Source organism: Bos grunniens, chromosome 6, assembly GCF_055505025.1.
Source record: "Bos grunniens cultivar Pamir isolate PY7600 chromosome 6, Bosgru_T2T1.0, whole genome shotgun sequence".
Lineage (NCBI taxonomy): Eukaryota > Metazoa > Chordata > Mammalia > Artiodactyla > Bovidae > Bos > Bos grunniens.
Genome location: NC_141170.1, coordinates 104,985,445 through 105,009,934, shown reverse-complemented (window position 1 = coordinate 105,009,934; position 24,490 = coordinate 104,985,445). Strand labels below are relative to the sequence as shown.

Below are 24,490 nucleotides of genomic sequence, written 5' to 3'. Positions count from 1 at the left end.
GAATACATGTGAAAAACAGAGACATAAGTATAGGATACTGGACAGGTAAAGAAAGTGGGCTAGTCACATTAGTTATATGACATCTAGAACTTTCTTACAAAGAATTGAAGATTGCTATTAGAACCTACTGTGTATCTTTAATACATTATTTAATATGAACATCAATTCTAAATTGTCTCTCTCTCTCATACACACATACAGAGGTTGGGAAAATGGGTAACCTGTGAAGGAAGCAATGAGATGGTGATTGCTGGTAATTTTATAGCCCCTCCTCTACCAGTTCCTCATGAGACTGAATGCATGAGGTTGTGGGTTTTGTGCAGTAGTAGTGCTCAGTTCAGTTCAGTCACTCAGTTGTGTCCGACTCTTTGCAACCCCATGAATTGCAGCACGCCAGGCCTCCCTGTCCATCACTAACTCCTGGAGTTTACCCGAGCTCACGTCCATTGAGTTGGTGATGCCATCCAACCATCTCATCTTTGGTCGTCCCCTTCTCCTCCTGCCCTCAATCTTTCCCAGCATCAGGGTCTTTTCAAATGAGTCAGCTCTTCTCATCAGGTGGCCGAAGTATTGGAGTTTCAGCTTCAACATCAGTCCTTCCAATGAACACCCAGGATTGATCTCTTTTAGGACGGACTGATTGGATCTCCTTGCAGTCCAAGGGACTCTCAAGAATCTTCTTCAACACCGCAGTTCAAAAGCATCAATTCTTTGGTGCTCAGCTTTCTTTACAGTCCAACTCTCAAACCCATACATGACTACTGGAAAAACCATAGCCTTGACTAGATGGACCTCTGTTGGCAAAGTCATGTCTCTGCTTTTTAATATGCTATCTAGGTTGGTCATAACTTTCCTTCCAAGGAGTAAGTGTCTTTTAATTTCATAGCTGCAGTCATCATCTGCAGTGATTTTGGAGCCCCCCAAAATAAAGTCAGCCACTGTTTCCCCATCTATTCGCCATGAAGTGATGGGACTGGATGCCATGATCTTAGTTTTCTGAATGTTAAGCTTTAAGCCAACTTTTCCACCCTCCTCTTTCACTTTCATCAAGAGGCTCTTTAGTTCTTATTCACTTTCTGCCATAAGGGTGGTGTCATCTGCATATCTGAGATTATCGATATTTCTCCCAGCAATCTTGATTCCAGCTTGTGCTTCATCCAGCCCAGTGTTTCTCATGATGTACTCTGCATATAAGTTAAATAAGCAGGGTGACAATATACAGCCTTGACATACTCCTTTTCCTATTTGGAACCAGTCTGTTTTTCCATGTCCAGTTCTGGATCCTTATATTAAGTTATACTTCTCTGTTTAAGCAGATTTGAGTGACTTTTTGTTCATTAAAATAACAGAAGCCTTGGCTAAACCAGGAAATCTGGATCCAAATTTTATATTTGTATGTATTTGCTTGGTGAGGAAGTATATTTAACAGCAGAGAACTGGAAACAATTTAAATGCACCAAATAGGGAAGGGTTTAGTAAGTGGTTTGTTCAGACACTCAAATGGCAGGCAGCCATTAAAAAGCATATTTTCAGACACATTATATATTTCAGAGACATTGCCCATTTCAGACTGGGCAAGTGTCCATGACATGTTATTTGATAGAGCTATCCCAAGGTTTTCCTTGTCATCTTTCTCTGACATCCTGCTTCCTCTTTGATTGTAGCTTCTATTATGTCTTACTTTTGTCATTTCCCTTGACTTTCTTTCTTAAGACATGAGTCATATAAACATTCATACAGATGAGATTTTATTAAATACTCAGGGGTATAAATGACAAGGGGGGCATCCTGGGCTAGCAGGACACACCATGGCAATAATGTTAGGATCAAATATTAGATGCTCTTATTCTCAAGTGTGTCTCAGGAATCCCCAACGCTGGGAACTTCTCACTGGCGTTGCTCTCCTGGGCCCTTGCCTTGTCTTCTCTTGATGGAACCTTTCTCTTCCTCAGCAGCCTCCTTTCCTTTTTCTTCCTCTTGGCTCCTTCACTCTTCTCTTGGGCTTTTACATGCTCCAGGGAATCTGAAAATCCTTTTACTTATTATGCAAAGCAATCTAATTTTGTCATTTTTCTGCTTTCCATACAATGCCCTGGGGGCCCATCACTTCACAATAAAGTAATCCATTAAGGAATAAAAAAATGTTCTCCAAGAAAACCTCTGCTTCCATCTTTTAAATAACATCTCTTGGTTCTCTCTGTTATATCTATACCTCTCACTGCCCCACTTCCCCAACCCCAAAAGAAGATGTATAAGAAAGTGGGAAGATATATAAAAAAAATAAAACAGGGTTCATCTCTGAGTGGTGAAGATTACTTTTCTCCTTTCTTCTTTTCCTACTTCTTTTATCTTTAAATGTGCACAGTGTACACATAAGTTTTAAAAGTGAAAGAAAGATATGGAAATTACAATTTAGGGTAGGCAGACTGTTGGAAAAAACCTCAAAAATTTTAGGAGCTTCAGTTCAGTTAAGTTCAGTCGCTCAGTCGTGTCCAACTCTTTGCGACCCCATGAACCACAGCACGCCAGGCCTCCCTGTCCATCACCAACTCTAGGAGTTCACTCAGACTCACGTCCATCGAGTCAGTGATGCCATCCAGCCATCTCATCCTCTGTCGTCCTCTTCTCCTCCTGCCCCCAATCCCTCCCAGCATCAGAGTCTTTTCCAATGAGTCAACTCTTCGCATGAGGTGGCCAAAGTACTGGAGTTTCAGCTTTAGCATCATTCCTTCCAAAGAACACCCAGGGCTGATCTCCTTTAGAATGGACTGGTTAGATCTCCTTGCAGTCCAAGGGACTTTCAAGAGTCTTCTCCAACACCACAGTTCAAAAGCATCAATTTTTCAGCACTCAGCCTTCTTCACAGTCCAACTCTCACATCCATACATGACCACAGGAAAAACCAAGCGTCTTTTAATTTCATGGCTGCAATCCCCATCTGCTTAGGAGCTTAGCAAAACATAAACCTATGTTTTGCTCACATAATAGTTCTATTTGGGTATTCCTCATCTCCTTTACATGGTGACTTGAGACCCTAGGCTTTTTTATTTGGTTGGTCTGCAATTTTCTAAGGTCTTGGATTCCTCTATTGGATGAACTGAATCTAGCCAGCAAACAAGAGGAAAAATAAGAGGTATAAGGTTGGCAGGAAGTTATTTTTAGGTGCCAAGCCCTGAAGTGGCATATGTCACTTCTACTTATGTAAGGCTGAGCAATGAAGTCTAGCAAGAGGCAGAAAAAAATGAGGTTTAGTGAACAGATACACAGATAGCATGCTGGAGGTAAATACTGACTTTGAACACAAAACCAGATTTAAATCTCAGATTCTTTGGTGAAGTATTAATAATAGATTACCTTTTGGAGTTCAAACAGTCAACATTTAACAAAAATTAATTGGGATCAATTAGTACTTGACACTTTCATTTTTTGGTTTACAGTTAATTTAGTAATTAAAAATTATTTTTAAAGATCCTGATTGTTCTTAATCTTTGAGTTCAATGCTATAATTAAATCTTTGACATTCTTTTGTTTGTTTAGGTTTGGGGGAACTTAAAAAGATTCTACAAGGTATTGTGTATAGATGAAGAAGCACATATTGAAAAATAAGAATGACAAAGGTAACCTTACCATATGTGAAGGCATGCTGTGGAGCCCTCGTGACAACAGTGACCAGCATGTACTGTGTACTTCTGGCTGGACACTGTGCAGAAGGCTTTACCAAAACTATCCCATGTAATCATCACAATAAACCTCTGGAGAAGGCAGAGTGCTTACCTCCCATTTTAAAGTTGAGGAGCCCAAGTGGGCTTAGAGGGGTCATATCTGTGTTGCCCGAGGGCACAGGCTAGTAAGAGACAGAGATGAGGATTCCACCTCAAGTCTAACTCCTGGGCCAGTAATCTTGATGACTACCATCCATTTTGTAAATTTAAACAATGATTGTATTTAAACATACAGATTACATGCACACATAAATACCAAGACCCATATTAAGCACTGTCTGAAGGAAAGTACCGTGTAAGCAGTATTTATTTATTGGAGGTTGAATCAGGCCAGTTTTATTTCTTCCTCTTGTTGCCTGTGTTTTCTGCTTTTTACTCAAAGAATGTATATTGTTTAAAATATTTTTTCCAGTGCAAAGGCTTTCCATCCTACTTTATCTTTCTTCCCTAGAATCTGAAGATGCCTCTCTAAAAGCCATAGGACTTGACTGATTTTTCTGCACAGGGTACACGTTGGTGTAGCACTTGGTAGAATGATCGTTTTTTTCACTTATGGTGCTTCCCTGGTGGCTCAGATGGTAAAGAGTCTGCCTGCAGTGTGGGGGACCTGGGTTCAACCCCAGGGTTGGGAAGATCCCCTGGAGAAGGGAATGGCAACCCACTCCAGTATTCTTGCCTGGAATATGATGGACGGAGGAGCCTGGCAGGCTAGAGTCCATGGGGTTGCAAAGAGTCGGACACGACTGAGCGACTTCACTTTCACTTTCAAATACCACCTTCATAGTGTTAAGTGTTAGTCATTCAGTCGTTTGACACTGTTTTAGATGCAGATAATACATAGACAAAATAAAAATGATCTCCCTGGAAGATGAGCAGTAGTCTAGCAGGAGAGCACATGTTTCTTCTTTTTTGAAGTTAAAGACATTGCAATGAAGTGGAATAAGTGGAACAGTAGATGTCTGTGTCAGGGGTAACACGGGTATGTGTGATTAATCCAATGAGAGATAGGAATGAGGAGCCTGAAAAGCTGCTCAGAAGATGCTCCTTACTAACCTGGACTTGAAGGTGCTCACCAGGAAAATGGTGTTTGAGGAAGGGCATTTCTTTCCTAAGGAAACATGTGTATCAATACAAGTCATGAGAACTGAAAAAAATCATGCTTAGGAACCTCTGAAGAAAATAGAAATCAAAGGAAGAACAATAAAAAATTCCATCCTATGTGTGAGTCAGCCAAATCCCAAATAATAAACACCCTGGAATTTTAAGCTTTCCGGGAAGGAGGAAGCATGGTCACAAATGAGGTCGAAGGACACTGAGAAGAGAGCACCTTCCTTTCCTGGATCAGTTACCACAGTTTCCTCTCCTGTCTTAATAATATTGGGACAAAGCCAAGAAGTGTCATCATGACTCTCTGTTTTGTCTTGTTTTTAAGTAACAAATTACTTAGCTTTTCTCTGGGATATAAAGTGTGACTGGAAGTATACACACAGACAAAAATAGGTTGGATTGAGTTTGTGAGGTAAGTAATGCAGATGTGTGTACTTAAAAGACCTACCAACTCTTCTTTTAGCACGTGGATAGTAGAAATGTACTCTTGATAAACCTCAACTTTGAACAGTGCACATAAAAAGTTTTATGCTCATAAAAAGTATGTGTTTATACTTAAAACTCAAGTCACGTTGAATTTCCAGGGACCGTATTCTAGATCAAGTGGCTTCTTTCCTGCTTATTACAGTGAGTGCACATGCAGTACTGAGAGCCACAGCACAAGCTCTCAGTGTGCTAATCAATTTCCCTTTCCACATTAAAGATTAATTTTCAGGCTTTCAAGAAATTGTATGACAATGAGTAATCTATATGTGTGGGAAAAGAGATGAAAACATCTCAATAATGTTTGACTCAAATGTACATCATTTCCAGTATTTGTATACCTAACAGAAGATCTGCTCTCATCTAAATGGTCTTCTTTACCTCCTTTCTACCTGCTGATTATGAAAGTGCTATAGTCTTGCACTATTTATAGCTCTTCAGCAAGGCTTTAAATGTGAAACACACTGAGTACATGGATAAACTCAATTTGTTTAGGACCCGATGAGCTTTTTAAAAGTAGGACCAAGTATTTATAAAATAGGTATTTTGTAGGAACACATATTAGCTAAGAGTCAATATGTATTTTGAGTTTTATTAAGTTGGAGAAGGTTTCTTAACCCCTCTGGAACTCTCTTTTATTTCTTTTTTTCCCCATATGTAAAAGATGAGTTTTAAGATCCTTTTCAAATTGGTTTTGCTTAAACTGTTCTACTTTTTGTTTTTCCTTGAGAGATATGAATAGTCACGTCACATTTAGGATAATCATCGGCATTAGGGTTCCCCTTTGCAATGTTAACAATAGTTTATGAGGCTTGTAAGATTATGAGCACTTTTTGCTTAACTGAATTTTCTAAATTTTATACGACTATTTCTTACAAAAGATTTAAAGAAATGGTAAAATATACATGATGTAAAACTTACCATTTTGATAATTTTTAAGTGTATTATTCAGTGACATTCACTAAACTCATTGTTGGCAACCATCACCACCACCCATCTTGAGAACTTTCTAATCTCGCCAAACTGAAACTCCATACCCATTAAACAACTCCCATTCTTTTTCTTATTTTAATTTAGGAATTTAACATTTACTTCAGCCAGGTAGGACTTCAGATTGCTAACAGTTGAATGAATTATAACCACATAATCAATATTAACTTGGAAAACACAATTATCTAAAAATGTTAGTCAGCACACTGGCAAATAGATAACAAAAAAATGACTGCATAGAAAAAACATTGTGAGAAAGAAGACAATGGTCTGGTCCTTTTTTAAAAAATTTTTATTTTAATTGGAGGCTATATATTTTACAATATTGTGCTGGTTTTTGCCATACATTGACATGAATCAGCCACAGGTGTACATGTGTCCCCCATCCCAAAACCCCCTCCCACCTCCATCCCCAGCCTATCCTTCTGGGTTGTTCCAGTGTACTGGCTTTGAGTGACCTATTTCATGCATCAAACTTGGACGGGCAATCTATTTCACATGTGGTAATACACATGTTTCAATGCTCTTCTCTCAAATCATCCCATCTTTACCTTCTCCCACAGAGTCCAAAAGTCTGTTCTTCATATCTGTATTTCTTTTGCTGTCTCATGTATAGGGTCATCTTTACCATCTTTCTAAATTCCATATATATGCATTAATATACTATATTGATGTTTTTCTTTCTGACTTACTTCACTCTGTATAATAGGCTCCAGTTTCATCCACCTCATTAGAACTAATTCAAACGCATTCTTTTTAATAGGGGAGTAATATTCCATTGTGCAAAGAGTTGACTCATTGGAAAAGACTCTGATGCTGGGAGGGATTGGGGGCAGGAGGAGAAGGGGACGACAGAGAATGAAATGGCTGGATGGCATCACTGACTGGATGGACGTGAGTCTCAGTGAACTCCGGGAGTTGGCGATGGACAGGGAGGCCTGGCGTGCTGTGATTCATGGGGTCGCAAAGAGTCGGACACGACTGAGCGACTGATCTGATCTGATTCCATTGTGCATATGTACCACAGCTTTCTTATCCATTTTTCTGTTGATGGACTAGGTTGCTCACATGTCTTAGCTATTGCAAACAGTGCTGCAGTGAACACTGGGGTACACGTGTCTCTTTCAATTCTGGTTTCCTCGGTGTGTATGCCCAGCAGTGGAATTGCTGGGTAGTATGGCAGTTCTGTTTCCAGTTTTTTAAGGAATCTCCACACTGTTCTCCATAGTGGCTTTACTAGTTTGCATTCCTACCAACAATGTAAGAGGGTTCCCTTTTCTCCACATCCTCTCCAGCATTTATTATTTGTAGACTTTTTGATAGCAGCCATTCTGACCGGCATGAGATGGTACCTCATTGTGGTTTTGATTTGCATTTCTCTGATAATGAGTGATGTTGAGCATCTTTTAATGTATTTGTTAGCCATCTGTACGTCTTCTTTGGAGAAATGTCTGTTTAGTTCTTTGGCCCATTTTTTGATTGGGTCATTTATTTTTCTGGTATTAAGCTGCATGAGCTGCTTGTGTATTTTTGAGATTAATTCTTTGTCGGTTGCCTCATTTGCTATTATTTTCTCCCATTCTGAAGACTGTCTTTTCACCTTGCTTATAGTTTCCTTCGTTGTGCAAAAGTTTTTAAGTTTAATTAGGTCTCATTTGTTTATTTTTGCTTTTTTTTCCAATATTCTGGGAGGTGGGTCATAGAGGATCTTGCTGTGATTTATGTCAGAGAGTGTTTTGCCTATGTTTTCCTCTAGGAGTTTTATAGTTTCTGGTCTTACATTTAGGTCTTTAATCTATTTTGAGTTTATTTTTGTGTATGGCATCAGAAAGTGTTCTAGTTTCATTCTTCTACAGGTGGTTGATGAGTTTTCCCAGCACCACTTGTGAAAGGGATTGTCTTTTCTCCATTGTATATTCTTGCCTCCTTTGTCAAAGATAAGGTGTCCATAGGTGTGTGGATTTATCTCTGGGCTTTCTATTTTGTTCCATTGATCTGTATTTCTCTCTTTGTGCCAGTACCATACTGTCTTGATGACTGGAGCTTTGTATAGTCTGAAGTCAGGCAGATTGATTCCTCCAGTTCCATTCTTCTTTCTCAAGACTTCTTTGGTTATTTGAGGTTTTTTGTATATACATACAAATTGTGAAATTATTTGTTCTAGTTCCCTGAAAAATACTGTTGGTAGCTTGATAGGGATTGCATTAAATCTATAGATTGCTTTGGGTAGTATACTTATTTTCACTATATTGATTCTTCCAACCCATGAACATGGTATATTTCTCCATCTGTTTGTGTCCTCTTTGATTCCTTTCATCAGTGTTTTAAAGTTTCTTTATATAGGTCTTTTGTTTCTTTAGGTGGATTTATTTGCAAGTATTTTATTCTTTTCGTTGCAATGGTGAATGGGATTGTTTCCTTAATTTCTCTTTCTGTTTTCTCATTGTTAGTGTATAGGAATGCAAGGGATGTCTGTGTGTTGATTTTATATCCTGCAACTTTACTATATTCATTGATTAGTTCTAGTAATTTTCTGGTGGTGTCTTTAGCATTTTCTATGTAGAGGGTCATGTCATCTGCAAACAGGAGAGTTTTACTTCTTCTTTTCCAATCTGGATTCCTTTTATTTCTTATTCTTCTCTGATTGCTGTGGCTAAAACTTCCAAAACTATGTTGAATAGTCGTGGTGAGAGTGCGCACCCTTGTCTTGTTCCTGATTTTAGGGGAAATGCTTTCAGTTTTTAACCATTGAGGATAATGTTTGCTGTGGGTTTATCATATATGCCTTTTATTATGTTGAGGTATGTTTCTTCTGTGCCTGCTTTCTGGAGAGTAAATGGATGTTGAATTTTGTCAAAGGCTTTCTCTGCATCTATTGAGATAATCATATGGTTTTTATCTTTTAATTTGTTAATGTGGTGTAGCACATTGATTGATTTGTGAATATTGAAGAATCCTTGCATCCCTGGGATAAAGCCCACTTGGTCGTGATGTATGATCTTTTAAATATATTGTTGGATTCTGTTTGCTAGAATTTTCTCGGGGATTTTTGCATCTATATTCATCAGTGATATTGGCCTGTAGTTTTCTTTTTTGTGTATGGCATCTTTGTCTGGTTTTGGTTTTAGGGTGATGGTGGCCTCATAGAATGAGTTTGGGAGTTCACCTTCCTCTGCAATTTTCTGGAAGAGTTTGAGAAGGATAGGTGTTAGCTCTTCTCTAAATTTTTGGTAGAATTCACCTGTGAAGCCATCTTGTCCTGGGCTTTTGTTTGTTGGAAGATTTTTGATTACAGTTTTGATTTCTGTGTGCTTGTGATGGGTCAGTTAAGATTTTATATTTCTTCCTGGTTCCATTTTGGAAGGTTATACTTTTCTAAGAATTTGTCCATTTCTTCCAAGTTGTCCATTTTATTGGCATATAGTTGCTGATAGTAGTCTCTTATGATCCTTTGTTGGAGAAGGCAATGGCACCCCAATCCAGTACTCTTGCCTGGAAAACCCCATGGACAGAGGAGCCTGGTAGGCTGCAGTCCATGGGGTCGCAAAGAGTCTGACATAACTGAGTGGCTTCACCTTTACTTTTCACTTTCCACTTTCATGCATTGGAGAAGGAAATGGCAACCCACTCCAGTGTTTTTGCCTGCAGAATCCCAGGGACGAGGGAGCCTGGTGGGCTGCCATCTATGGGGTCACACAGAGTCGGACATGACTGAAGTGACTTAGCAGCATGATCCTTTGTATTTCTGTTTTGTCTGTTGTGATTTTTCCATTTTCACTTCTAAGTTTTTTGATTTGATTCTTTTCCTTTTTTTTTCTTGATGAGTCTGGCTAATGGTTTGTCTATTTTATTTATCTTCTCAAAGAACCAGCTTTTAGTTTTGTTAATTTTTGCTATAGTCTCCTTTGTTTCTTTTTAATTTATTTATGCCCTAATTTTTATGATTTCTTTCCTTCTACTAACCTTGTGGTTCTTCGTTTCTTCTTTTTTTCCTAATTGCTTTAGGTGTAAAGTTAGGTTATTTATTTGATGTTGCTCTTGTTTCTTGAGGTAATCTTGTATTGCTATGAACCTTCCCCTTAGCACTATTTTTACTGAATCCCATAGATTTTGGGTTGTTGTGTTTTCATTTTCATTTGTTTCTATGCATATTTTGATTTCCTTTTTGATTTATTCTGTGATTTGTTGGTTATTCAGAAGCGTGTTGTTTAGCCTCCATATGTTTGTATTTTTAATAGTTTTTTTTTTCCTGTAGTTGACATCTAATCTTACTGCATTGTGATCAGAAAAGATGCTTGAAATGATTTCAATTTTTTTTTTTTGAATTTACCAAGGCTAGATTTATGGCCAGGATGTGATCTATCCTGGAGAATGTTCCATGTGCACTTGAGAAAAAGGTGAAGATATCAATCAGGTCTAAATGATCCATAGCATCATTTAAAGTTTGTGTTTCCTTGCTAATTTTCTGTTTGGCTGATCTATCCATAGCTGTGAGTAGGGTATTAAAATCCCCCACTATTATTGTGTTACTGTTAATTTCCCCTTTCATACTTGTTAGCATTTGCCTTACATATTGAGGTGCTCCTATGTTGGGTACATATATATTTATAATTGTTATATCTTCTTTTTGGATTGATCCTTTGATCATTATGCAGTGTCCTTCTTTGTGTCTTTTCACACCCTTTATTTCAGTCCATTTTGTCTGATACGAATATTGCTACTCCTGCTTTTTTTAGTCTCCATTTGCATGAAATATCTTTTTCCAGCCCTTCACTTTCAGTCTGTATGTGTTCCTTGGTTTGAGGTGGGTCTCTTGTAGACAGCAATTCAGCTAGTCTTGTCTTTTGCTTGAGGCATTCAACAAATTTACATTTAAGGTAATTATTGATAAGTATAATGGTCATCTTTGTTAAATTCACCCATTCCAGTCCACTTTAGTTCGCTGATTCCTAAAATGTCAACGTTCACTCTTGCCATCTCCTGTTTGATCACTTCCCATTTGCCTTGATTCATGGACCTAACATTCCAGGTTCCTATGCAATATTGCTCTTTACAGCGTCAGACCTTGCTTCTATCACCAGTCACATCCACAACTGGGTGTTGTTTTTGCTATGGCTCCATGTCTTCATTCTTTCTGGAGTTATTTCTCCACTGATCTCCACTAGCACATTGGGCACCTACCGACCTGGGGAGTTCATCTTTCAGTGTCCTATCTTTTTGCCTTCACATACTGTTCATGGGGTTCTCAAGGCAGGAATACTGAAGTGGTTTGCCATTTCCTTCTCCAGTCGACTACATTTTGTCAGAACTCTCCACCATAACCTGTTCATCTTGGGTGGCCCTACACAGCATGGCTCATAGTTTCATTGAGTTAGACAAGGCTGTGGTCCATGTGATTAGATTGGTAAGTTTTCTGTGATGGTGGTTTTCAGTCTCTCTGCCCTCTGATGGAGAAGGATAAAAGGCTTGTGAAAGTGTCCTGATGGGATAGACTGACTGAGGGGGATACTGGGTCTTGTTCTGATGGACAGGGTCATGCTCAGTAAATCTTTAATCCAATTTTTTGTTGATAGGTGGAGCTGAGTTCCCTCCCTGCTATTTACCTGGGGCCAAACTATGGTGGAGGTAATGAAAATTTTGACCTCCCTCAAAAGATCCCAGGCATGTGCTGCTACAGTCCGTGCCCCTAACCCTGCAGCAGGCCACCACTGACCCACGCCTTCGCTGGAGACTCTGGATACCCCCCAGGCAAGTCTCCTGTTGAGTCACTGTTCCTTTCTCCTGGGTCCTGGTGCACAAGGTTCTGTTGTGCCCTCCAAGAGGCTATTTCCCAGTCCTATGTAAGTTCTGGCAGCTCTATAGTGGGGTTAAGAGCGACCTCCTCCAGAAGGACTTATGCCATACCCACACCCAGAGCCCCTGTCTCCGCGCAGACCATGGCCGACCCGTACCTCTACAGGAGACGCTCAAACACAGTTATGTCTCAGTCTCTGTGGGATCCCTGGATCCTGGTGTGCACAAAATTTGTTTGAGCCCTCTAAGCATCTCTGGAGGGAATGGGGTTTGATTCTAAATGTGAATTTGCCCCTCCTACCATCGTGTTGGGGCTTCTCCTTTGCCCTTGGATGTGGGGTATTTCCTCATAGCCGCTTCAGTGCCTACTGTCTTACTGGGGTTTTTCTGACCCTGGATGTGGGGTATCTCCACAAGGCCAGTCCAGTGAAGCGCAGCCGCTGCCCCTGACCTTGTACGTGGGGTATCTCTTCACGGCTGTACCAGCGAAGTGCAGGCACTGCTCCTGACCTTGGACGGGGGATATCTCCTCTCGGACAATCGCTGCTCCAGCGCCCTGCAACCGCCACTCACCACTCCATTATATCTACTACTGTAGGCAAGAATCCCTTAGAAGAAATGGAGTAGCCATTATAGTCAACAAAAGAGGCTGAAATGCAGTACTTGGATGCAGTCTCAAAAATGACAGAATGACCTCTGTTTGTTTCCAAGGCAAACCATTCAATATCACATAATCCAAGTCTATGCCCTGACCAGTAATGCTGAAGAAGCTGAAGTTGAATTGTTCTATGAAGACCTACAAGACCTTCTAGAATTAACACCCCAAAAAAGATGTCCTTTTCATTATAGGGGACTAAAATGGAAAAGTAGGAAGTCAAGAAACACCTGGAGTAACACGCAAATTTGGCCTTGAGTATAGAATGAAGCAGGGCAAAGGCTAATAGAGTTCTGCCAAGAGAATGCACTGATCATAGCAAACACCCTCTTCCAACAACACAAGAGAAGACTACACATGGACATCACCAGATGGTCAACACCGAAATCAGATTGCTTATATTCTTTGCAGCCAAAGATGGAGAAACTCTATACAGTCAGCAAAAACAAGATTGGGAGCTGACTGTGGCTCAGACCATGAACTCCTTATTGCCAAATTCAGACTTAAGTTGAAGAAAGTAGGGAAAACCACTAGACCATTCAGGTATGACCTAAATCAAATCCCTAACGATTATACAGTGAAAGAAATAGATTCAAGGGACTAGATCTGATAGACAGAGTGCCTGATGAACTATGGGTGGAGGTTTATGACATTGTACAGGAGACAGGGAGCAAGACCATCCTCAAGAAAAAGAAATGCAAAAAAGCAAAATGTCTGTCTGAGGAGGCCTTACAAATAGCTGTGAAAAGAAGTGAAGTGAAAAGCAAAGGACAAAAGGAAAGATATACCCATTTGAAATCAGAGTTCCAAAGAATAGCAAGGAGAGATAAGAAAGAAAGCCTTTCTCAGTGATCATTGCAAAGACATAGAGGAAAACAATAGAATGAGAAAGACTAGAGAGCTCTTCAAGAAAATGAGAGATACCAAGGGAACTTTTCAAAGATGGGCTCAATAAAGGACAGAAATGGTATGGACCTAACAGAAGCAGAAGATACTAAGAGGTGGCAAGAATACAGAGAAGAACTATACAAAAAAGATCTTCATGACCCAGATAATCACGATGGTGTGATTACTGACCTAGAGCCAGATATCCTGGAATGTGAAGTCAAGTGGGCCTTAGAAAGCATCACTACGAACAAAGCTAGTAGAGGTGATGGAATTCCAGTTGAGCTATTTCAAATCCTGAAAGACGATGCTGTGAAAGTGCTGCACTCAATATGCCAGCAAATTTGGAAAACTCAGCAGTGGCCACAGGACTGGAAAAGGGCAGTTTTCATTCCAATCCCAAAGAAAGGCAATGCCAAAGAATGCTCAAACTACCGCACAATTGCACTCATCTCACACGCTAGTAAAGTAATGCTCAAAATTCTCCAAGCCAGGCTTCAGCAATTTGTGAACCGTGAACTTCCTGATGTTCAAGCTGGTTTTAGAAAAGGCAGAGGAACCAGAGATCAAATTGCCAACATCTGCTGGATCATTGAAAAAGCAAGAGAGTTCCAGAAAAACATCTGTTTCTGCTTTCTTGACTATGCCAAAGCCTTTGACTGTGTGGATCACAATAAACTGTGGAAAATTCTGAAAGAGATGGGAATACCAGACGACCTGACCTGCCTCTTGAGAAACCTATATGCAGGTCAGCAAGCAACAGTTAGAACTGGACATGGAACAACAGACTGGTTCCAAATAGGAAAAGGAGTATGTCAGGGCTGTATATTGTCACCCTGCTTATTTAACTTATATGCAGAGTACATCATGAGAAACGTTGGGCTGGAAGAAGCACAAGCTGGAATCAAGATTTGCTAGGAGAAATATCAATAACCTCAGATATGCAGATGACACCACCCTTATGGCAGAAAGTGAAGAAGAACTAAAAAGCCTCTTGACGAAAGTGAAAGAGGAGAGTGAAAAAGTTGGCTTAAAACTCAACATTCAGGCAACTAAGATCATGGCATCCAGTTCCATCACTTCTTGGCGAATAGATGGAGAAACAGTGGAAACAGTGGTAGACTTTATTTTTCTTGGCTTCAAAATCACTGCAGATGGTGACTGCAGCCATGAAATAAAAAGACGCTTACTCCTTGGAAGAAAAGCTATGACTAACCTGGACAGCATATTGAAAAGCAGAGACATTACTTTGCTAACAGAGGTCCGTCTAGTCAAGGCTATGGTTTTTCCAGTAGTCATGTATAGATGTGAGAGTTGGACTGTGAAGACAGCTGAGTGCCGAAGTATTGATGCTTTTGAACTGTGGTGTTGGAGAAGACTCTTGAGAGTCCCTTGGACTGCAAGAAGATCCAGTCAGTCCATCCTAAAGGAGATCAGTCCTGGGTGTTCATTGGAAGGACTGATGTTGAAGCTGAAACTCCAATACTTTGGCCACCTGATGCGAAGAGTTGACTCATTTGAAAAGACCCTGATGCTGGGAAAGATTGAGGGCAGGCAGAGAAGGAGACGACAGAGGGTGAGATGGTTGGATGGCATCACTGACTCAATGGACATGAGTTTGAGTTAATTGCAGGAGTTGGTGATGGAATGGGAGGCCTGGCGTGCTGCAGTCCATGGGGCCACAAAGAGTTGAACATGACTGGGCAACCAAACTGAACTGAATTGCTACGTATGATCCCGTTGCCATTTGCTTCTTTGAGTGTGACTTTATAAATCTTTTCTGTGTTTCCTGTCTAGAGAAGATTCCTTATCATTTGTTGAAGAGCTGATTTGATGGTGCTGAAAGCTCTCGGCTTTTGCTTGTCTACAGAGAAGTTTTTGATTTCTTCTTCATATTTAAATGAGATCTTTGCTGGGTATAGTAATCTGGGTTGTAGGTTTTTCTCTTTCGTCACTCTAAGTATATGCTGCCATTCCCTTCTGGCCTGAAGAGTTTCTACTGAAAGATCAGCTCTTATCCTTATAGGATCCCCTTGTGTGTTACTTGTTGCTTTTCCTTTGCTGCTTTTAATAGTTCCTCTTTGTGTTTGATCTTCATTAGTTAATATGTGTCTTGGGGTGTTTTGCCTTGGGTTTACCCTATTTGGGACTCTCTAGGTTTCTTGGACTTCGGTGGCTATTTCCTTCCCCATTTTAGGAAAGTTTTCAACTACTGTCTCAAGTATTTTCTCATGCCCTTTCTTTTTGTCTTCTTCTTCTGGGACTCCTGTGATTCAAATTTTGGGGCATTTAACATTGTCCCAGAGGTCTCTGAGGTTGTTCTCATTTCTTTTTATTCTTCTTTCCTCTCTGCTTCATTTATTTCCACCATTCTGTCTTCCACCGCACTTATCCTATCTTCTGCTTCAGTTATTCTACTGTTGGTTCCCTCCAGAGTGCTTTTGATCTCATTTATTGCATTATTCATTATTGACTGACTCTTCTTTATTTCTTCTAGGTCCTTGTTAAACATTTCTTGCATCTTCTCAATCCTTGTCTTTAGTCCATTTATCTGTAACTCCATTTTGTTTTCAAGACTTTGGATCATCTGTACTATCATTATTCTGAATTCTTTTTCAGATAGACTCCCTATCTCTTCCTCTTTTGTTTGGTTTGGTGGGCATATATCATGTTCCTTTACCTGCTGAATATCTCTCTACCTTTTCATTTTGTTTAGATTGCTGTGTTTGGGGTGTCTTTTCTGTAGGCTGGAAGTTTATGGTTCCTCTTTATTGTGGAGCCTGCTCCCTATGAGTGGGGTTAGACTAGTGGCTTGTCCAGGTTTGCTGGTTAGGTGAGCTTGTGTCTGTGTTCTGGTGGGTGGAGCTGGATCTCTTCTCTCTGAAGTGCAATGAAGTGTCCAGTAGTGAGTTTTGGGTTATCTATGGGTTTGGCATCGCTTTGGGCAGCCTATCTTTTAATGCTCAGTGCTGTGTTCCTGCTCTGCTGGAGAATTAGTGTGGTACGTCTTGCTCTGAAACTTGTTGGCTCTTGGGTAGAGCTTGGTTTCAGTGTAGGTGTGGAGACTTTTGGGTGAGCTCTTGTCTATTAATATTCCCTGGAAGCAGGAGTTCTCTGATGTTCTCAAGTTCTGGAGTAGGCCTCCTGCCTCTGGCTTTCAGTCTTATACTTACAGTAGCCTCAAGACTTCTCCATCCATACAACACAGATGATAAAACATCTAGATTAATGCTGAAACAATTCTCCACATCAAGGGAAACCAAGAGAGAGTCACAGAGTTACACGGAGAAGAGAAGAGGGAGGAGGGAGATAGAGGTGACCAGGAGGAGAAGACTGGGAGTCGAAAGGGGGAGACCAATCTAGCCAGTAATCAGTTCCCTAAGTGTTCTCCACAGCCCAGAACATCCAGAGAGATTCAGAGTTGAGTACAGAAGAGAAGGCAGAGGGAGGAGATAGACGTGACCTGAGGGAGAAAAGGGAGAGTGAAAAGGGGAGAGAGCAATCAAGCCAGTAATTACACCCCAAAGTGAAAATGGATACTGAAGATTAGATTCTTAAAGGTACAAAATTGATAAATACCAAAAAGCAAAGGTTAAAAATCTAGAGTAGAGGTTAAACTCTCAAAAAATTAGTATTAAAAATACAAAACAGAATCAATCACAAAAATTATAATCTATATATCTATCTATATATATATGAAATTTGCTTTAAAAATAGGGCATTTTTTGCAAGGTCAGGAAGCAACAGTTAGAACTGGACATGAAACAACAGACTGGTTCCAAATAGGAAAAGGAGTACATCAGGGCTGTATATTGTCACCCTACTTATTTAACTTGTATGCAGAATACATCATGAGAAACGCTGGGCTGGAAGAAGCACAAGCTGGAATCAAGATTGCCGGGAGAAATATCAATAGCCTCAGATATGCAGATGACACCACCCTTATGGCAGAAAGTGAAGAGGATCTAAAGAGCCTCTTGATGAAAGTGAAAAAGGAGAGTGAAAAAGTTGGCTTAAAGCTCAACATTCAGAAAACTAAGATCATGGCATCTTGGCTTAAAGCTCAACATTCAGAAAACTAAAATCATGGCATCTCGTCCCACCACTTCATGGGAAATAGATGGAGAAACAGTGGAAACAGTGTCAGACTTTATTTTTGGGGGCTCCAAAATCACTGCAGATGGTGACTGCAGCCATGAAATTAAAAGACGCTTACTCCTTGGAAGGAAAGTTATGACCAACCTATATAGCATATTGAAAAGCAGAGACATTACTTTGCAAACAAAGGTCCGTCTAGTCAAGGCTATGATTTTTCCAGTAGTCATGTATGGATGTGAGAGTTGGACTGTGAAGACAGCTGAGCGCCAAAGAACTGATGCCTTTGAACTGTGGTGTTGGAGAAGACTCTTGAGAGTCCCTTGGACTGCAAGGAGATCCAACCAGTCCATTCTGAAGGAGATCAGTCCTGGGTGTTCTTTTGAAGGAATGATGCTAAACTGAAACTCCAGTACTTTGGCCACCTCATGTGAAGAGTTGACTCATTGGAAAAGACTCTGATGCCGGGAGGGATTGAGGGCAGGAGGAGAAGGGGATGACAGAGGATGAGATGGCTGGATGGCATCACCGACTTGATGGACGTGAGTTTGAGTGAACTCCAGGAGATGGTGATGGACAGGGACACCTGGTGTTCTGCGATTCACGGGGTTGCAAAGAGTCGGACATGACTGAGTGACTGAAATGAACTGAGGACATTATAAAGATGAAAGTTAAAGGAGTAACAAAGAACTTAAATTTTAAAAAATTAAAATGTGATAATAGTAAAAATATATCTAGGAATTTCTCTGGAGCTGCCTTGGTTGGTGTGGGGTCAGTTCAGTTTCAGATGGTTCCTTCCTCCAGCTTGTACTTGTTCTCAAGGTCTATAAGCCCCCTCCCATGCTCAGTCAATGTTAACTACAGGGTTTGAATCTGTTGCACCTGTCACTCCCAGAGTAGTTCCCTCTTTGTTTATTTTGGCTTCCTCTTTTTGCAAGTCTCTTCAGTGTCTAATTGTCGCCCTGACACAAGGGGGTGATCAGATCAGATCAGTCGCTCAGTCGTGTCTGACTCTTTGCGACCCCATGAATTGCAGCACACCAGGCCTCCCTGTCCATCACCAACTCCCGGAGTTCACCCAGACTCATGTCCATCGAGTCAGTGATGCCATCCAGCCATCTCATCCTCTGTTGTCCCCTTCTCCTCCTGCCCCCAATCCCTCCCAACATCGGAGTCTTTTCCAATGAGTCAACTCTTCTCATGAGGTGGCCAAAGTACTGGAGTTTCAGTTTAGCATCATTCCTTCCAAAGAAGTCCCAGGGCTGATCTCCTTCAGAATGGACTGGTTGGATCTCCTTGCAGTCCAAGGGACTCTCAAGAGTCTTCTCCAACACCACAGTTCAAAAGCATCAATTCTTCGGCGCTCAGCCTTTTTCACAGTCCAACTCTCACATCCATACATGACTACAGGAAAAACCATAGCCTTGACTAGATGAAACTTTGTTGGCAAAGTAATATCTCTGCTTTTGAACATGCTGTCTAGGTTGGTCATAACTTTCCTTCCAAGGAGTAAGCGTCTTTTAATTTCATGGCTGCAGTCACCATCTGCAGTGATTTTGGAGCCCCCCAAAATAAAGTCTGACACTGTTTCCACTGTTTCTCCATCTATTTCCCATGAAGTGGTGGGACCCGATGCCATAATCTTCGTTTTCGGAATGTTGAGCTTTAAGCCAACTTTTTCGCTCTCCAGTTTCACTTTCATCAAGAGGCTTTTGAGTTCCTCTTCACTTTCTGCCATAAGGGTGGTGTCATCTGCATATCTTCGGTTATTGATATTTAAGTGTTCACTTATTTATTCTCACTTGTTCAGTTGTGCTATGAGTAGAGAGGGACACTGCAAACAAATATCGCTGACATATGTGGGGAGTGGTCACAGTGTGGACCACACTGGGTTTGCCCCAGCTCAAGGTGGTGTGTGCTTCCTGGGCCCACACTGCTCAGGCTCCAGGGTGCTCTGCAGGGGCACTGTCCAAAGCAGACCCTGCATTTTGTGCACTTCCCAGGTCTAAGCTGCTTGGGTTCCGCTAGGGCACAGACTCTGTTGGGTGTGCATTTTGTGCCCTTCTCAGGTCCGAGCAACTCAGGCAACCAGGTGCTTGGTGAGCGCACTGTCCCAGGTGGGCTGTGTGTCTTAATCACCTTCTCCTGTCTGGCTGCTAGGTTTGCCGGGTGCACTGTGAGAGCGCCGTCTCAGGTGTGCCATGTGTCTCCTCTGGGGAGCTGATCTCAGGCTGCGACCCTCCTGGCAGATGTCAGCTGTCCAGGATCCCAGGAAGATGTGGTTAGCAACTGGGAGCCTGCTTACAGTGTGGTGGAGGATGCCATTCTCTGGGTTTGAGAATACAGCAGCCCCTAGCCTTCTGGTTCCAGCTGTCGCATGCCTTGCCCTCTGCCTCCGGAGATGGTGGTGGCAGCGGTGGGGGGCTGGCTGTACACAGCCGGCTAGCTTTCCTTTGGTAACTCAGTCCTTTGTTCTGTGAACAGGCCAGGCTGCGCGTTAGGGCCTTTCATGGGAAAGTTCTCTTTTTTTCTCTCTGGCAATCCCACAGTTTGGATTGCTATCTCATGTTAGCGCCCTCAGAATTGCCCTCAGGGCATTACCCTAAGTCCTTACCCTGGTCCTTACCCTAAGCACCGATTATGCAGCCCACACCTCCCTTTCCAACCCCTGCTCTCTGGTAGCAGATGTGAGTGTCTGGGCTATTTCTCTGCTGGCAGTTGCTGTTAGATGGGTATTTTGTGGGTTTTATTTTTTTCTCCCCAATATGTTGCCCTCTGAGATTCCAAAACTCCACACATGCCCGCCTGTGAGATGGCTTCCTACTGTTTGGAAGCTTCTCCTCCTTCACCACTCCCTCCCAAGGACAGGTCTCCATCCCTAACTCTTTGTCTCTCTTTTTGTCTTTTATATTTTGTCCTACCTCCTTTTGAAGAGAATGGGCTGCCTTTCTGGGTGACTGGTGTCCTCTGTCAGCATTCAGAAGTTGTTTTGTGGTAGTTGCTCAGCATTCAAATGATCTTTTGGTGAATTTGTGGCAGAGAAAGTGGTTTCCCTGTCCCATTTCTCCACCATCTTGGGACCCCCCTGACAACACCCATTCTTTTCTCCCAATCCCTAGAAACTGCCATTTTACTTTCTGTCTCTAGGAATTTACCTGCTCTAGATACCTCATCAAAATGAAGTCATGTAATATCTGTTCTTTGGGACCAGCTTCTTACTTCACTTAGCATAATGTCTTTAAGTTTCATGCATGTTGCAGCATGTGTCAGAATTTCCTTCTCCCTTAAGGCTGAATGATGTTCCACTGTGTGTGTATACCACGTTTTCTGTTTATGCATTTGATGGACATTTGTGTTCTACCTTTTGACTGTTATGAATTATGCTGCCATGAAGTTTGGTGTGCAAATATCTGTTAGAATCCTTGGTTTCAATTTTTTGAGTATAAGCCCAATCCCAAGAGTGGAATTATGAAACCATATGATAATTATATGTTTACTATTTTTAGAACTACCATGTTCAATATTAGTTTTGAACATCAGCTGGACTAGTGAATACTGCCTGGTTTTAATCTTCAAAGATAACACTTGTTTGGCAGAGGCTAAGAGTTTCAAGAGAAATTGATGTTGGTACCTTTATGAATAGGTTAGCGGTATGTAGAAGTGTTTGCTCCAGCACATTAAGCTTATTTTGATACTGTACTGGCTGTACCACAATATGTCTTTAAAGACAATGTATGCATACATAGTAATTACAAACCACATTCTTTGTTTTATATGCTAACCATGAAATTCATGCTTCATTATCTGTTTCCTTAGCTATGCATCCCTTTGTGTTAATAACCACTTATAAGCTCTTTAATTCCCTAAATATTTACAACCTAAATATTTCACTGAGGTATGTCTCTTTTCTTATAGTCAGCATTGTTGCTAAATGTCCTTAGGAAACCTCAGTAAATATCAGTCCTGTGGACGTGAGACTTAACACACTTACTCATGATGACTTTAAAAAAAGGCTCTTTTTTGCATAGTGACATTACTTTCATAAAGCACAGTTGAACTCTTTGTCTAAAGACCACCTATATGTGTTCAGCCAAATGGTTTTCTTCAGTCTTACATTATTAGTTTAGAGTATCTTTCCACAAGGTGGTGTCTCTAGAAATAGGAATACTAGCTGAAACCTACATCAGGAATTTAACTTAAATTTACTCTATGATAGAACTACTGGGCCACCAGTCAATCTACTACTTAATATTAATAAAAGAAAAATATAATTTTATTATGGGAGTTTCATTTTGGTAAAATCATAATGAAATTTTTAAGTGTTTGCTTTTAATTGTTCATCCTTTATTTTAGGCACATCCAAGGAAGACAGTTTGATGGAAGATGTATTGTAGGAATACAAAACTATTAAAAAAGATAAGCTTTTGAGTCTCTTTGGGAAAATAAAAGCAAAGCCATATCTTCTAGGATTAAGGAAATTGGAAAACCCTTGGAAAATTATTAATAGGTTGTTAAAATTCCCCACTAGAAATGGACACTCTCTTCATGCTTTTATACCACAATTCAGGATCTTTTCATCAGAGAAATTCAGTTCACTTCAGTTCAGTTCAGTCACTCAGTCTTGTCCGACTCTTTGCGACCCCGTGAATTGCAGCACGCCAGGCCTCCCTGTCCATCACCAACTCCTGGAGTTCACTGAGACTAATGTCCATCGAGTCAGTGATGCCATCCAGCCCTCTCATCCTCTGTCGTCCCCTTCTCCTCTTGCCCCCAATCCCTCCCAGCATCAGAGTCTTTTCCAATGAGTCAACTCTTCACATGAGGTGGCCAAAGTACTGGAGTTTCAGCTTTAGCATCATTCCTTCCAAAGAAATCCCAGGGCTGATCTTCAGAATGGACTGGTTGGATCTCCTTGCAGTCCAAGGGACTCTCAAGAGTCTTCTCCAACACCACAGTTCAAAAGCATCAATTCTTCAGTGCTCAGCCTTCTTCACAGTCCAACTCTCACATCCATACATGACAATAGGAAAAACCATAGCCTTGACTAGACAAAACTTTGTTGGCAAAGTAATGTCTCTATTTTTGAATATGCTATCTAGTTTGGTCATAACTTTCCTTCCAAGGAGTAAGCATCTTTTAATTTCATGGCTGCAGTCACCATCTGCAGTGATTTTGAGCCCAGAAAAATAAAGTCTGACACTGTTTCCACTGTTTCTCCATCTATTTCCCATGAAGTGATGGGACCAGGTGCCATGATCTTAGTTTTCTGAATGTTGAGCTTTAAGCCAACTTTTTCACTCTCCTCTTTCACTTTCATCAAGAGGCTTTTGAGTTCCTCTTCACTTTCTGCCATAAGGGTGGTGTCATCTGCATATCTGAGGTTATTGATATTTCTCCCGGCAATCTTGATTCCAGCTTGTGTTTCTTCCAGTCCAGCGTTTCTCATGATGTACTCTACATATAGGTTAAATAAACACGGTGACAATATACAGCCTTGACGTACTCCTTTTCCTATTTGGAACCAGTCTGTTGTTCCATGTCCAGTTCTAACTGTTGTTTCCTGACCTGCATACAAATTTCTCAAGAGGCAGATCAGGTGGTCTGGTATTCCCATCTCTTTCAGAATTTCCCACAGTTGATTGTGATCCACACAGTCAAAGGCTTTGGCACAGTCAATAAAGCAGAAATAGATGTTTTTCTGAAACTCTCTTGCTTTTTCAGTGATCCAGCGGATGTTGGCAATTTGATCTCTGGTTCCTCTGCCTTTTCTAAAACCAGCTTGAACATCAGGAAGTTCACGGTTCACAAATTGCTGAAGCCTGGCTTGGAGAATTTTGAGCATTACTTTACTAGCGTGTGAGATGAGTGCAATTGTGCAGTAGTTTGAGCACTCTTTGGCATTGCCTGTCTTTGGGATTGGAATGAAAATTGACCTTTTCTAGTCCTGTGGCCACTGCTGAGTTTTCCAAATTTTCTGGCATATTGAGTGCAGCACTTTCACAGCATCATCTTTCAGGATTTGGAATAGCTCAACTAGAATTCTATCACCTCCACTAGCTTTGTTCATAGTGATGCTTTCTGAGGCCCACTTGACTTCACATTCCAGGATGTCTGGCTCTAGGTGAGTGATCACACCATCGTGATTATCTGGGTCATGAAGATCTTTTTTGTACAGTTTTTCTGTGTATTCTTGCCATCTCTTCTTAATATCTGCTGCTTCTGTTAGGTCCATACCATTTCTGTCCTTTATCGAGTCCATCTTTCCATGAAATGTTCCTTTGGTATGTCTCATTTTCTTGAAGAGATCTCTAGTCTTTCCCATTCTGTTGTTTTCCTCTATTTCTTTGCATTGATCGCTGAAGAAGGCTTTCTTATCTCTTCTTGCTATTCTTTGGAACTCTGCATTCAGATGTTTATATCTTTCCTTTTCTCCTTTGCTTTTTGCTTCTCTTCTTTTCACAGCTATTTGTAAGGCCTCCCCAGACAGCCATTTTGCTTTTTGGCATTTCTTTTCCATGGGGATGGTCTTAATCCCTGTCTCCTGTACAATGTCATGAACCTCATTCCATAGTTCATCAGGCACTCTATCTATCAGATCTAGGCCCTTAAATCTATTTCTCACTTCCACTGTATAATCATAAGGGATTTGATTTAGGTCATACCTGAATGGTCTAGTGGTTTTCCCTACTTTCTTCAACTTAAGTCTGAATTTGGCAATAAGGAGTTCATGGTCTGAGCCACAGTCAGCTCCTGGTCTTGT

At 40.9% G+C, this 24,490-nt stretch overlaps 1 long non-coding RNA gene across 48 annotated transcripts in view; it reads left to right on the top strand.

Moving 5' to 3' along the window:
• The window catches only part of LOC147371147 (uncharacterized), a 552,664-nt gene that overhangs the window by 36,756 nt on the left and 491,418 nt on the right, over nt 1-24,490 (top strand). For 19 of the 48 annotated variants that reach the window (XR_015165872.1, XR_015165891.1, XR_015165889.1 and 16 more), the window contains one exon: nt 11,876-13,513. The exons of 19 other annotated variants lie outside the window; for them this stretch is intronic. This is a non-coding gene — a long non-coding RNA (uncharacterized LOC147371147). Of the gene's footprint in view, nt 1-3,537; nt 3,765-11,875; nt 13,514-24,490 lie in introns of those variants that run through there. 10 more of the 48 variants (XR_015165883.1, XR_015165882.1, XR_015165887.1 and 7 more) reach the window with 2 other exon arrangements.